This window comes from Ambystoma mexicanum, chromosome 2p, assembly GCF_040938575.1.
Source record: "Ambystoma mexicanum isolate Mex_15411 chromosome 2p, UKY_AmexF1_1, whole genome shotgun sequence".
Classification (NCBI taxonomy): Eukaryota; Metazoa; Chordata; class Amphibia; order Caudata; family Ambystomatidae; genus Ambystoma; species Ambystoma mexicanum.
In genome coordinates, this window is record NC_090923.1 from 402,753,910 (window position 1) to 402,769,207 (window position 15,298).

The window sequence follows — 15,298 nt, forward strand, 5'->3', positions numbered from 1 at the left end:
TGTATCAACGGGAGCTGTAGCTTTCCTTTCGTTGTTGTATCCGGACCCGTTTTGGCTGCTGATGTTCCCAGTGATGCCATCTTCCCCACTCTGTTCCTCAGTCGCCCCGCCCACTCATCATCTAGGGTTCGCATAGAACATGCACCTTCCTCCCCCTCGCTTCCCCCTCCTATTGCCATACTCAACCTGTCGCTTTCGTCTAGCTCCTCTCTAATATCACATAGTAATTCCTCTCTTAATCCCCCAAGCCTTTCTTCGTTACCACCATCTTCCTCTCGGGTCCCTACTTCTATTATTCGCGTTGGTTCTTCCTCAATCCTAAACAGGATCTCGCCCTTTTTCCACCCCTCTTCGGGCCTTCTGCTTTCATCCGATGCTCTAGACGTACGTCCAGCTCTAGTTGTATCTAGTGCTGTTCGTTCGCATATGTTTTTTATCCTCGAGAGCTCATCTTTTGCTATCGACAGTCTTGATTCTAGATCATCTGTGAGTTTCTCTATGTCCACCCTTTGTGTACAAGCCTGACCTCGCTCCCTTGTACTTTCATATGGTGGGGGTGCAGTGGGCCGGTGGGGTGTAGCGGTTGTCGGGGGAGGTACGTACATTGGATCACTGTATCCTTCCGCGGGTACAGGTTTCTTTAATATCGGATATAAACTTATTACCTCTACTGGCGGCGCTACACCTGGCAATTCTTTGATATCTTTCTGTAACACCAGTGGATTGTCTGTAGTAGATGGGAGATCGGGATTTGGTGCTGGCGCTTTAGGCGGTGGTACCTCTTCAAATAACCGCCAGAGATCTAATATTTCCCTCCTATTCTGCAGCTGTTTCCCTCGGTACTTCAAGAAAATGCATGTCATCACCGTATCTAAAACGCTTTTGTCAAATGATCCTCCCTCTGGCCATATCTGGGGTAGCCCCTCTCCTTTCAACTCGGTTACCCATTGGTCGTGATATTTCTTAATCCGCTCCGCGTGCCCTGGAAGACTTTTACAAATATGTGATAAGGGTGTTTCAGCCCCCATCTCTGTGTCCTCCTAGTGCTTATATGTCGCTGTGTGTGTGTCTACAGCCACAATGTGAATGTAGTATCGATATTATTTTTTAGTATTCTACTTCACATTCAATGTTATGCTCGGTTGGGCTCTCCCTCCCTTGACTGCACAACACGGAACAGACGGTACACAGTTTTTAACTTGTTCTCTTTGGGAGACACATACAACAGCAACCCATCCTTTATTTTGACAACATCAACCCGGAAATCAAAAGGCACCCACTCACGTCGCTGTCTCAATGTTGCCTTCAAAACGTTTTATCCGGTCACACTTACCATGACCATTTAACAATTATATATTTATAGCTGTTTTACACATTCTCAACATCACAGTCGTCCCTTGACACATACGAGGTGCACACACCTCTTGGTAACACTCAGTACACCATTCACACTGTCCTCCCTTTCCTCCCTAGCCGGCTGTTCCTGTCTATCTTACTTAGGGCATATGCATATATTTATAGGTTTTAACCTGCTCTCCCCCCTCTAGTAGGACCTTTGTTCTCTTACTTTTCTCCCAAGTTCGTGCTAATTCCGTTTTTATTCTCCCCCTGCCCTTAAAGAAAAAGAAAAGAAGTAGTAGCGATCACTAATATATTCTCAGTGCCCCCTTTTGCTGAACACTTTTATCTTATATTTCACTTCGTCATATATTCCCAGCACTAGTCAATATAGCACTATGCGGCGCCGCCTTCCACCCCCTTTCGGAGCTAGGTTCCCGTCACTTCTATCTCTTTATTCACCTCGTAATCCTAATGGCCATATGCAAAGAAAAAGAAAGGAAATTTTAGAATGGTCTTTAGTATATCTTCGTACCCCCTGCTCGTTCCCTGTCCTACGTTTCTTTCCCCGCTCCCTTTACAATCGCTCACACTCAGTACTCACGTGCCCGTCTTGAACCGATAGTCTCCGAAACTGGGTCCGTCCAGGCAGTGTCGCCGTCAGCTCAACAGTCAGCCCCGGCTCCGGCGAGCGGTACTCAAAGGGGATTTTTCAACCGGGATCCCGTACCCCCTCTCTATTGAGTGCGCACTTCTTAGTGTACCGGTCGCCGTTGGCGGGCCGCTTCCCGGAGCCGGCTCACCGTGCGTATCCCTTTTCGACCGGAGATTCTCGTGCCAAAAGGGGACGGTTATAATGGGTTTAGGAAGAAATAAAATCACGTCGGGGTCACCACTGAAGGCAAGCGTCCCCAAACAGCACGATCCTCCCCGCAATGAGAGACAATGAAGGACTCTCCCAAAATGGGAATAAGGCCAAGACAGAGTGCGGGTGAGCGTAAATGGGAGTTTATCAATCAGAATAGGGCATGCAAAGAACTCTGCAAACTCCGAGAGCGCTCTGTCTGACAATAGCAAAGACAGGCGTATATATTTACAAAAAAAGTCATCAAAACCTACACACTATAGGGGGCACAAGTTCATGGGGATTGGGTGGCGATGACTAACTATAGGTGCTGCTGTGATGTGGTTGGCTTTGGCTGGAAGACGTCACTGGGCAGCCTCGTGGGTTGGGCTGGGCCTGGCAGGGTGGCGGAGTTCATCCAGGCGGTGTTGTGGGGCCATCGCGGCCAGTGGCAGAGATGAATGTCTTTTCCTGACTTGTTAGCCCTAAGCCGTGCACACCGCAGTCATTCAAACATTCTGGTATTATCTTCTTTAGTAAATCTTTCGATAGGTTATACAACAGGTTAATGCAACACAGGAGGAATGCACCTTGTGAGGGGACTGGAGGCAATACGTCAGGGCATGGTTACCAGTGTCCTGTTGACCGGGGCCATAGGTCTAGGGGCTAAGCTTCAGGGCCTGGGACGGGCGGTACCTGTCTTTCTGCCTTGTTAGAAGTTGTTATGGATGTTCCGCTGTGTGTTGTCAAAGTGTTGGGTGTCTTGATTGCACAGGGCCATAAGTCTGCGATGGTCCGGTGGGTTGTGAGGTTTACGAGGGGGCGCGTGTGTTCAGGCAGAGGTTTACTGCTGTGTTGTAAATAATGCAGGTGGCGGGTGGTGGCCTTGGGTGCTACAGAGGGGGTTACAAATCTTTGAAGCGGCTCCAGTCTGGTTGGGGGAGGTAGAGCAGTGCGGCGCGGCCTCTGTTCTCATGCCTTGGCAGCCTTCGCAGGGTGGGAGGGGGAATGGCCTTGCACGTATTTCACAGAGGTATCTCCCTCGTGTGTTGCCGATTTAGGTAAAAACATCACAAACATTTGAACACTCTATAATACTTATTCAGCGCAATACAAAACATGCATTTAAGCTTTGCTGGATGTGTCTCGATTATACCCAGTCTGAACACCTTATTCATACGTTATGTTTTAACAAGTACAGTATTTAGTTATATGCATATATATTTGCAGTAAGTGAGGTAGAATTAGGATTGGAGGAGAACATAGAAAGTAACCCGCGACTGTTCGTGACGGTGGTGGCACATGTGCGGCCTGGACATGCACACATGACATGCGCCTTCCCATGCATTCTTCACACAGGCTCTTTGTATGGTTACATTCGTTTTCTTGTGTCCTCTAGCAGCATTAGTTTAGTTATGGTACGAGCCCATGGGGTGTAAGTTTTCCAGTCATGCACGTAACAGCCAGATTCCTGGTGCGTGCCGTTATTATTAGTACCCAACTGCAATGGTATATGCTCACCATCGCTTATATCATGGGGGCATGATCTCTTGTAAGTATACATCTTACAGGCTTTTGTAATATAAGGGATTTTATGAGAGAAAAGCATCCTTTGCAAGTAGTCTCAACCTTAATATACAAAGATTGTCTGGCATATAATGACCATTTTACTGTTCTTTTCATTTGCCTAGGCCTGCTGGCCGGGTCATGCTGGGAGCGATGATACACTGCGGGAGGTGAACTGTTACAATGTTAGTGTATTACACTAGCTCATGTCCGTCTTGTTCGTGGGAACGTGCTCGCAGCGGATCTGCCAGGGTGCTGCGGCAACAAGGATGACTGAAGCCCTCCAAGGGTGGGGGCCGCGCTACAGTGCGCTGAGCTCACACCATCTTTACCAGACAAAAATGGTTTCTAGGCCTAGCTACGTTTTAATACGTGTGGGCAATTAATACGTGCGGGCAATGTCTCCAGTGGGTGAATCCTCCACCACCTGGGCCCGGGTGGCATGAGGGGACGCCCAAAGGAGCCATAGTCCTCACCTGGGGAGAAAGCGTAGGCGAGGGGGGTCGTCTTGGACCAGTCCTCCCCTACAATAGAAAGAAGAGATTAAGGATGAGCCCTTGTGAGAGGAATTGTCACCTGGCAAGGGTGGAAAGCCTTGGCTTTTTAAATGTGTATTCAATAACAACATGGTGCAGGTAATTCCATCCCTGAAAGGGTAATCTGCTTATCAGATTTCCATTTGTAAGCTCCATGCCAATAGCATAGCATGTATAGGTGTCCTGCTGCATCAGTATCCTGATCTGTAGCATAGATGTCACAGATTCCACAGAGGCAGTGGCATACATGTGGCTGCAATTAAGATATGCACCCATGTACCAAAACTATGATGATCATAAGTATCCCATGATGGTGGCAGGATAATCTCTAAAAAAAAGCTATACCTGAGTTTAGGTATTGTGCATGGCACTACTTATGATCCAGACTGCCACATCACAAATGGTTTTGCACATGTGAGTAGTTCAGATGGCAAGGAGATGAGTGAGTGGGCTTAGCTATGGAGGCATGGAGAAAGCTGACTTCTTGTCTTGTATCCTCCCTTAAATTGCAGAAAGGGGCTAATCAGTTGTCATTGGAGCACTGATTAATTCCAAATTAGATTTTTCTATTCTTTAAGCTATTCTTGCTGGGATCTCAGCAAGTGAGATACACCGCCTACAGGTGTTCGAAATGCAGCCATTAGACTTCTTTTCAATCTGCCTAAAACTGCCTCGGTGTCCCCCCTTCACAAAACCCTCCGTTAGTTACCAGTACAACAAAGGATCCTTTTTAAGATCCTTTGTCTTGCCATTAAGTGCCTCCATGGCCTGGCTCCAATGTATCTGGTCTCCAAGAGTCAACCTTATTCTCTAACTCAAGCTCTCATAACAACTGTTAAAAATCCATTAGTAGTACCTACCTACCACTTTGCACATTGTGGGACAGGTGCTTCTCAGTTCTAGGTCCTCACATCTGGAACTCACTACCTCGTGACCTTCAGAAACTGGATTGTTATTCCCTGTTCAGGAAGAGGCTAAAAACACACCTTTTCCTCTAACCATTTATTAATATGGTCACTTTATTTCTTCCTTTTTTTCACTACACAATTTACACCTGCTCCTAGATACAGTCTTCTGTCTGGTTTCCCTCAATGAATAAGCATGTTATAAATAAACAAAATCAAATCTCTGCTGAGGAAGCTGATGTGTATTCTGGACAGTCGGGTGTAGCCTACCAAATGGAGGGCCTGACCTCCTCTTTGATAATTTTATGAGGACAGGTAACACCATCCGGCTGAGACAGCCACACAGGGGGTGCCATCCTGAGCCTAGGCATTAAAGGAGCACACCCATGCAAAAGGAATAGCCTCACACCAGGGTGCTACATCTTGAAAGACCTTTTGTGCTTAGTGAGAAGGGAAGAGGGTGGGATTATGATAGGCAGGAGTGCTCTGGTCAATGCAAGGAGAATTCCATCATTTTGTTTCTCTATGTCTTTCTTTCCCTTTCCTATCCCCTCCACTTATTGTGGCATAAAGCACTTTGGGTCTGACATCAGAAGGGCAAAGTCCACTGTGTTCAAAAGCAGGGATTGGACCACTAAGGCAGGCTAGCTGCATTCCAATCACCTGGGAACTTTTGCCTTTGAAAGAAGTGTTCTCCCGCCCCTTCTTCAGATTCTCTCAGATCCTCTCAGATCCTCTCAGATCCATCAAGGTCGCATATTCGCTCTGAAGAATTTCCTGGACTACCTTTGGGAAAGTTGCACATTCCAAAGCCCTCAGCATTAGGTGAAGAAGGAATCATCCAAGACAGAAGGAAGATCTGTTCATTACCCATTCCCAGGGCACATTGTGATTGAGCTCTGCTGTGGACCAGGACCGACCACTGTGCAATGAAATCTTCTGAGCGGGAAGGATAGACCCTGCATGGAACCAAACAGTCCTTAAGTCCTGCTAAGTAGGCCTCACAGCAACCATTGAGCTGAAGCACCCTGTTCTACCACACTGGACTGGTCGCTCCATGTTCACCGCACCTGGAACAATAGGGAAGTCAACAGCACTGGTTGTTGCACCCCTCCACCACTTCAGATTTGCTTGCACTGTGAACCCGCTCAGCAGTGTATTGTGCCCTAGCAAAAACCCTTTGCCTGCTAGACTTGAAGAGACTACTCAATGCTGGGAACTGAATCAAATCACGGGAGAGTCACAAGCCAACTCTAACCAGGGGTTACAGACACGACTCCACCCAGCTAGCCTTTGAATTGGTGACTCATCGACCTGCAAATTGACGCACCCATGATTACCACTTTGATGACTGTCGCCCACTGACTAGAACTGCTGGAGCATCACTCATTTAGTTCTACCAACAGCTAAAGCCCAACTCGGCCTGGTCCTCTGAGAGATGCCCTTCTACCACATAGAGCATTCACCTTCGCCAGTACTCAACACACGCTTGCTGCTTGGGCCCACAAGGTCCAAAATGCCGGAATTGAGCTTGATCCGCTCACATCTCTGCTCAACACCTGACTCCTTCAACTCACCAGGAACTGAATTGAGTTATTGTCGATTCTGAACTGCCCCCTTGGTCCACTGGGACCCTAGAGACTGGTAAGGTCAAAATCACTCCTGTTTTTAACCAACCATATATACCTTTTGTAGCCACTGATTTACCTACCATCCCTGGAACTACGCACAGAGTGATGGCAGTCTGTTTCATCTTCCCTGTTCTTCCTTTGGGGGGGGTTTATATATATTTATAGAACCTTGATTGGACATTCCCTTTATTTTGAACTGTGTTACTGTGTTATTTGGGTCACTACTGGTTCCACTTTACTCCACTGTTGGGAGCAAAGGCTTCCCTTGGCCCATGTTACCACAAAAGGCGAAGGCGATATATCTCTTAACTGTCCCTGTTTTAACTTGATGATGGCGTTGTGTTTTATTTTATCGAAGTGTGAGGGCTGAGTGGGCATTTTACCCCTACTCATCCTTATACTCCTGCTGAGCAGAATCCAATTTATCACACCTTGGGTGTGAGTAGGAAGGCTCTGACCAGACGATGGTCAGAGATAGTAGAGTCCAACCGAAAGTTGGTAGGCATTGGTTATAATGTTGTGGACAGCAATTATGATGGTAGAGGCACTAGCTGAGAGCATTCCCAGCAACAGGTCTAGTTCAGAGAAGAGGAGATGTTGTGTTCCATATAGGTGGAAGATAAGGCATATAGTAGAAGTCAGGAGTGTGTAAAGTCAGACAGGGTATGAGAGGATAATGGTGTGTCTGTTTGTTTCAACAATTGCTTATTTGTTTATTTCTGAGGAATGGGAGAACATTGCAAAGTGACTGTGAAGTGGAACCATAATCTCAATGTGATGGGGGGTCCACGTTTCATTAATGCATGTCATACATTGCTTGGGCAGAGTGGAGGAATGATGTGCTTTGATAGATGCACTTATCCTGGGCCAAGAAGTGCCATGGGTAGTATAGGCTGGTATTATGTACTGTGCCGAAACTCAGTACCACAAATAACTGTCACCAGCACATAGATGGTTGAAAGTCTACCCATCAAAAACAGATCATGCTCTCCCATAATTGTGTAACAATGGACAAGATAAATATATGTTGCAGAAATGGTGAAATTGTTTATTTTAGCTACAAATGTATTGAAACAGTGCCATGTTGTAGGCTCATGAGCATTTCATTGTCTAAGCATGAGGGCATCCAAAAGCTGCTTGTTTCGTCTTACCAAATAAGCTCACTTCTTACCAAAGAAGCTCAACTCTGTAATTTAGTTTCGTCTCCAACGTATTGAAGCAAGCATTCAAAAACAGAACTTGGGGGGGGGGCGTGGCCTACTGCGAGATGCGGTAGACGTGTGCCTCCAGAGCTCCTGCTGCTTCGGCTTACATCCTGATCGATAACGCCCGCTTGCCAACACCTGCCGACCCCCAAAATATACCCTCCAGTGCGTAAGGACTCAGAGTACATCCACGCTTCAAATCAGCTTGAAACGCACCGGGGCAGAAGGATGGGAGGCCGGTGAAAGTAGCGCCGACACAGCCCAGCAGACAACCAAGATGGCCACCGGAGCATTGGGCGCGTTCTGAGGGAGGAGAGGAGCGGCCCGTACTCCGACACCCGACAATCTGCAAGTGCGTACCGGGGCTCTGCAGGTGATCGAAGGTCCAGGAGCAAGGACCGACACGGCGGACGTCAGCCCGTGCAGGTGACGGAGATCCGAGTGGCTGTGACAGGGGGTCTGGAGGAGTGAAGGAACGGAGGTGGAGCTCCGGTGGATCCCTGACCGGCGGCATCAGAGACTCTAGCCGCCCACCCGAGTGCAGAAAGGCGGAAAAGACTTCCGAGCAACGCTGCACTGGCCTGAAAACAGCGGAGGCTGCCCCACCGGTAAGTGCCTGCATCACAACCCCCTTGCGCGCGAAGCACACCCCGTCCGCTCTCCCGTCCGGGAAGCTCCTCAGGCAGAGTAGAGCTTCCCCATACCTGAGGGCACAGCAGCGAGAGGGAGGCGCGGGGACCTAACCTGACTTCAATGCACTGGATCTGCCGCGCAGTCGACCTGTGGAGCTGCGGCTGCCGATACGCAACTCTCCCGAGGGAGCGGCGACCTCCTGGTGATCAACCGGGGCCCCTTGCCACCTAGGAAGACGTGGGGTGCAACAGGCATAAGGGAGACCACTCCAGTACTACGACCCCCCCAGCACCCCTCTATCAGGACATCTTGGAGAATACTGGAGAATACTGGAGAACGAGGGGCGAGTAGGGGCCTAACAAAGCTTATAACCCATCGAAGGAACAACAACCGTCGGACATAGCAAATACCGCCTCCAGTGACCAGGAGGGACCGGCCAGACACCGCGGTGGTAAGCATGGAGCAATAGGTGGACCCACCGCCGTTCGTGGGCTAGCTGCCGGTGGCAGAGATCTTAAATCCCCTGCAGTCATTATAACAGACACCAGGCTTCCAAGGGGGAAAACAAAGTGATTAAGCAACACACACAACCCAACTGAGAGCGGTGGCCCCACTGGGCAGCCGTTCAAGCACGCAGATCGAACACCACAGCTACAAACACGAGTTAATCACCAAAGTCCACCACTGACTGGTGTCCAGCAATAAAGGGAGTGACAACTTGCATTCCTTTCCTCCCCTCCTCGGAGCGAGGTGCCCCCTCGAACCGACATAGGGCTAACAAGTGGAGCTCGACCAGTGAAACAAGTCTGTGCAACAAACCCTTCGAGCAGCGGGATAGACCTCTAGAAACAAGAGCGCGCCCGTAGGGACTGGAAGCAAGTATGGGGAAGGACAAAACCAAGAGGCCCACCATGCAGAGCCGGATTGACCAGTATACGGTTCCCCCATCGCAATCCCCCGAACCCCCACCGCTGCCTTCTGAAGACACAGACGTTGTACCCACGCTCTCCCTAAGAGATGTCATGGCAGCCATAGCGGATTCCCGCTCATCAATGGAGCAAAACATGGACGGAATAAGCTTGGATGTATCCCTCCTCCGGCACGAACTGCGAAAGCTGTCAGCGCGAACTAGAGAGGCGGAACAGCGTATCTCCAACACGGAAGATGGACTACACAGTGTGCAACAACAACTCCAAGGAGTCTCAGCCAAGCTCAAGATCCCGGAGGCCAGGGTCGAGGAGGGGGAGGGAAGATCCAGGCAGAATAATATTCAAATTCTTGGTATTCCCGAGAAAGCCGAAGGACTGTGTATGGAAGTTTTCCTGGAGCAGTGGCTAACAGACCTGTTCGGCCAGCAATCCTTTTAAAAAAAAATTCTATAGAAAGGGCACACCGAATGCCCACAGGCAGACCAATGCCCGGTGCTCCCCCATGAACTGTGATAGTGAAGCTGTTTAATCAAGATGCACTCTTACACCTAGCACAAACCAAAGGCACAATCACTTTCAATGGCTCTAGGATAGCATTCTTCCCAGACTACACGAAGGAGGTGCAGAGGGCGAGGCAATTCTTTGAAAAGCTTAAAAAACAACTTCAAGTGCTAGGAGTCAAATATGGCCTGCTTTTGCCTGCCCAGTTGAAGATATACCATAAAGGCACAACGGTCCAGTTTAGCGACCCTAAAGAGGCCTGGCGATGGGCAGAGCAGCACATAGAAGGGGACTCGTCGGCACCTCGAGGTAACAAGGGCAGAAGCCCCAGACCAGCAGCAGACCAGCATCAAGTGCCAGACCAAGCACTTCAACCAGACCCCCCAGCGGACGATGGGGAGTGACCCCTGGTTTGATCCCCACCGGAGATCTAGACACTACTGGCAGGTACGAAACTGAACCATGGACTGTGCAGAACTATGTCACAGTAATTCACATAATGCGTTTCACACTTATACAATGCGGCAAGCGGAGGCATATCGCTCTCGCACCTGGGGAGAAGGCAGAACCCCCCCCCACAGCAACTTCTTTAGTTTATCTTAATAGGGTACAGGTTAACTTGACACCCTACCTCTTTTGAGTGTCAGCGATGTTGGGGCAACAGGTACTTCGTGTTGGGGTGGAGTATGGGGAGGGGGAGGGAAGGGATAGTTATGAAGAGTTCTTTGTTACCCCAGGGGAAATGCACCCTTGCAGGTTCCAGGGGTGGTTATGGTTCTTGGTTAATCGAGGCCGAAGCACTTCCAGACAGCAATCTAATCACCAGTTAAGGCACGTTCCACAGCACACCACCACACACGGGATCTCGCCCCCGCAAAACACCCACTCAACCCTCTAACAAGCTTGCCAGATGGCACCCGTACAATCCCAGTCGGTACTGACTGAACGCCCCAAGTCCCTCAAAGTGCTCACCTGGAATGTGAACGGGATGGGCACCACGATTAAAAGACGCCTGGTCAAGCAATTGCTTAGTAGACACTCCCCTGACGTGGCTCTGCTAACAGAAACACACCTGGCGGGATCACACTGCACCCTCTTCCAGCGTACCAATTACAGGTCCGCCTTTCATGCGGGATACACAATGGGATCCAGGGGCACTCTCATTCTCATACACAAGCGTATCCCCTTTGCTCTTCAGTGCTTAGAACAAGACCCTCTGAGGTTGCTATGTGCTAACCCTAGGAATGCTGTGCGGTGAGAAAGTGGCTTTTGTTTCAATATACTCCCCACCTGGACTGGGGCAGGAACTACTGGATGAATTGACTACCCTCATAGGCAAATATCAACCTGATAAATGGTTTCTGGGGGGAGAGTTTAATGATGTCATGTGCAACGCCACTGATTGTACCCATCTTAGACAACGTAACCCGAATACCCCCACGAGGGTGTTTAACTTTGCATCCGACGGCTCCCTCTCTAGGATTGACTACCTCTTCCTGCCGCATACAGACCTTTTCAGGGTAACAAGGGACCACTCACCCCTGCTGGTGGAACTGCGGTTACAGGGTGTACCCCCCCCTAAAACATGGAGACTGAATATTTACTACCTGGGCTTCCCCGAGCTCGTGGACCACCTTACTGAAGTCTCCACCGAGTACTTCCAGTTCAACGACACCGGGGAAAATGACCCGGTGGTGATATGGGAGGCCTATAAGGCTGTGCTGTGTGGTGCACTAATTTCCTGGGTAGCGAACAAACGGAAAGAGAGACTCCAGAAAATAATAGAAGCGGAGAGGGAGCTGACCCAAAGGGAAAACAAACACATCCTTGACCCAAACCCTCAGACCCAATTGTCCCTTAAACAAGCCACCGAGCGCATCTGAAACTTAATGCTAGATAACGCCAAACAAGCCCACTGGGACTCCAGAGCAAGAATGTATGAGCTTGGAGACAAAGCCGGCAAAATGTTAGCTTGGTTGGAGAAGAGAGATGAGGGACAACGCTGTGTCCAGGAGATCATCACCCCACAGGGTGAAAGGTGCCAGACGGATGCCGACATAGCGGAGGCGTTTGCCCAATTCTATGCAACACAGGGCCTCATCATGAGTTTGGGGGTAATGCCGGTGGTATTACCACTGGTGGTATTAGCCCTACCGCCAAAACCCTCCGGCGCTATTAGCACAGGTTTGGCGGTAACGGAATTCCCCATTCCCCACTGAGCCCATTCGGGAATGCCCCATTCCCCATTGGGCTCAATGGGGATTTTTTTGGGCTCTTACTGCCGGCGGATTTCCCGCTGGCGGTAATAGTGCAAATTTTCAGCGGATTTCCCCCCAGATGGGGAGAAATCCGCCAAAGCCCTGATTTGACGGACCCTTAAATCCGGCGGTAATAGCGTGACCGCCGGATTTAGCTGCTTGATTTGTCATACTCAGACAGTAAAGTCCTATGGAATCAGTTGAGTGATCAAAATTCTGCCCCCATCTGGCTTCTTCAGTGACCCATCCCCCTTTACTATATTATATTTACACCGTGCTGACCCGTAGGCATCAGGGTGCAACAAACATAGAGACATAACATAAAGCAAGAGCATATCACTATCCACCTGATCTAAGAAGTTCATGGATACAGATTCAGACAAACAAGAGTGAGAAGATTTTGCAGGTAGAGAAGCAGTTTGTCCTGTCTACATTTGAATATAATAACTAATAGGAGGAAAAGGAGCCTTGCCTCTACTGGGAGCCAGTGCAATCCCCGTCTCGCGACAGAAACATGATCTCTCCGGGCTACTCCCACGACCACACGCACTGCACCATTCTGAACCACCTTCAGCCTATTACAGTCTGTTTTATACATACCAGCAAGCAGGCTGCAACAATAATCTATCTTAGCCCCTACAATTGCTCTTGCGATTGTTTCTGCATTGGTTGGAGAAATAAAAGTTCTGAGGTGAGCTAAGAGCTTAATATAATAGGCTGACACTGACACAAGGCTCCCAACATGTGCCTTCATATTGAGGTGTTGGTCAAATATGACACCTAATGTTTTTAACCTTCTTTTGAGCAATGATCTTAACATCACCAATTAGAAAGATCTCATACAATGGGCCAGGTTTTAATTACCTACTAAGGGAGCCAACAACAATCAGATCAGTCTTTTCTCTGTTCAATGCCAGATTGTTACTCACCATCCAGCTCTCTATAAGTCTATAAATTCTATTTAACTCTGCTTCATCAATTGCAGAAATAGGGATGACCCACTGCGTATCATCAGCATAATTTGTGAACACTACCATGTCTTGTTCCAGGAGGGCAAAAAAGGGTACCATAAATATATTATATTACCAGTGTGAAATATACGATCCCTTCGGCACACCGTATTTTAGTATTATAAGCAGACTACTGCCTCCTCATGATACACTCTACTCTCCCTATTACTATTACTTAAGAATGAAATGATCCAACAGGCTGCTGTCAGCGAAATATTTACCACTTCCCCCAACCTGGTGGCCATGATGGCGTGGTCCACCGGGTTGAAGGCAGCCGACAGATCAAGCAGCATCAGCATGGATGATTTTTTCTTATCCACGCTCTCCAGGACCCTGGACTGCAATTCAAGTAGGACTTCCTACGTACCAAACCCCTGCCTAAACCCTGATTGGTGATTATTAAGAATGGGAATTTATTCAGATGATCTGCAATTTGTACGTACACAACATGATACAATATTTTTTACAAAAAAGATGTGTTGTTAATCGGCCTATAGTTAAGCGGCACATCAGTGGGTAATGCAGGTTTTTTTTTTTTTAAATAGGAGTAACCCACGCTTTTTTTAATTCATTGGGCACCTGACCCCCCCCCCCATAAGAGATGTATTAACAAACTTGCAAATGGCTTCAAGTAAAGTGGGGGACAAGTTTTAATTATAATGGCCGAGCACGGATCACCTTTGCACTTTGTGGCCTTTAACTGTTCCACTATAACAAACAAATCAGTAACTGTTAAAGTAGAGAATTTAAATTGGGGGATGGATGAACATCTAACATAATCCTTTGTTGCCCCTACGCCTTCCGCAATGGTTTGGTTTTCTTTTTTTTCCATCTATATCTAAACTAATACCATTCAACTTGCCCTGCATGGCTTCCTGAATCTCCAAACACCAGGCTGCATCTTTTACTAACGAACCAGAATCAAAGGAATGCATAGTTTTTTGCTCCTTCGGGATTTAAAGATCTCATTAACATTAATACGTAAAAATACACTGCATAATATATTTACATTCTGAAATGTCTTCCATTACGCACATTAGCCCTCGTGTACACAGGCTTTTCCACTAGTTCCCAATATTATTACAGAAAGATATGGGAAATCAGCCTCCTATAGTCTATAGCAATTGACAACTTCAGCCTAGCTCTAAGCAGCATGTAGGTAGAAACTCCCACCCAGGAGGAGCTATGTGCTTGCATCATTGGATATTGCATACAATATTAAGGATTTATCATTTAATTTCAGCTAGAGAATTGCATAATAGTAACAGCACCTAGAGAAGGCAAAGGTACGGCTGATTAGTAAATAATACCATAATTCAAATCGGTATACATTTTAGTCCATATATTATTTAAAATAATTATTTTGTAATCATAAAGCTACCGCTAGTGCGAAAAAACATCAATCAAAGCCTCACAGATTAATTGAAGTTTGATAAATTAAGTCCATTTATTCTCCAGGAGGAACATTTTAATTGCTCACGTTCACTAAAATTGCAAATGACTTCCTTAATAAAACATGTTATGCCGCCGTTTGCTTTGAAGCAAGAGTCACTTTTATGCTGGCCTGTATATTGAGATGTCATAACCAATACGAGGACATTGATAAGGTTCCTTGTTGTCAGAAATGAAATTTTATTGAAAGAAAAAGAACATAAAAGCTGAGGTGAGTTAGGGCTAGGGTTCACAGTTTGCACGTCATACTTCCTGGAGAGCTTCGTGAGAAGAATATAAAAGGTTAAGTTGCTTTCCATCATTGGAAAAATGGCATTAGCAATTATCCGAGCAACTGTACTAACCTCCAAGAACAATTCACCTTGTGGCCACCATTAGTTCATAAGAAACAACCTTTACAAAAAGGATCACCAAATATTGTGTATCTAATTGTTCCCATACATATTGCTGAGTGTATGCCCCCTTGCACCCTTGCCTTGGTTTTTGCCTT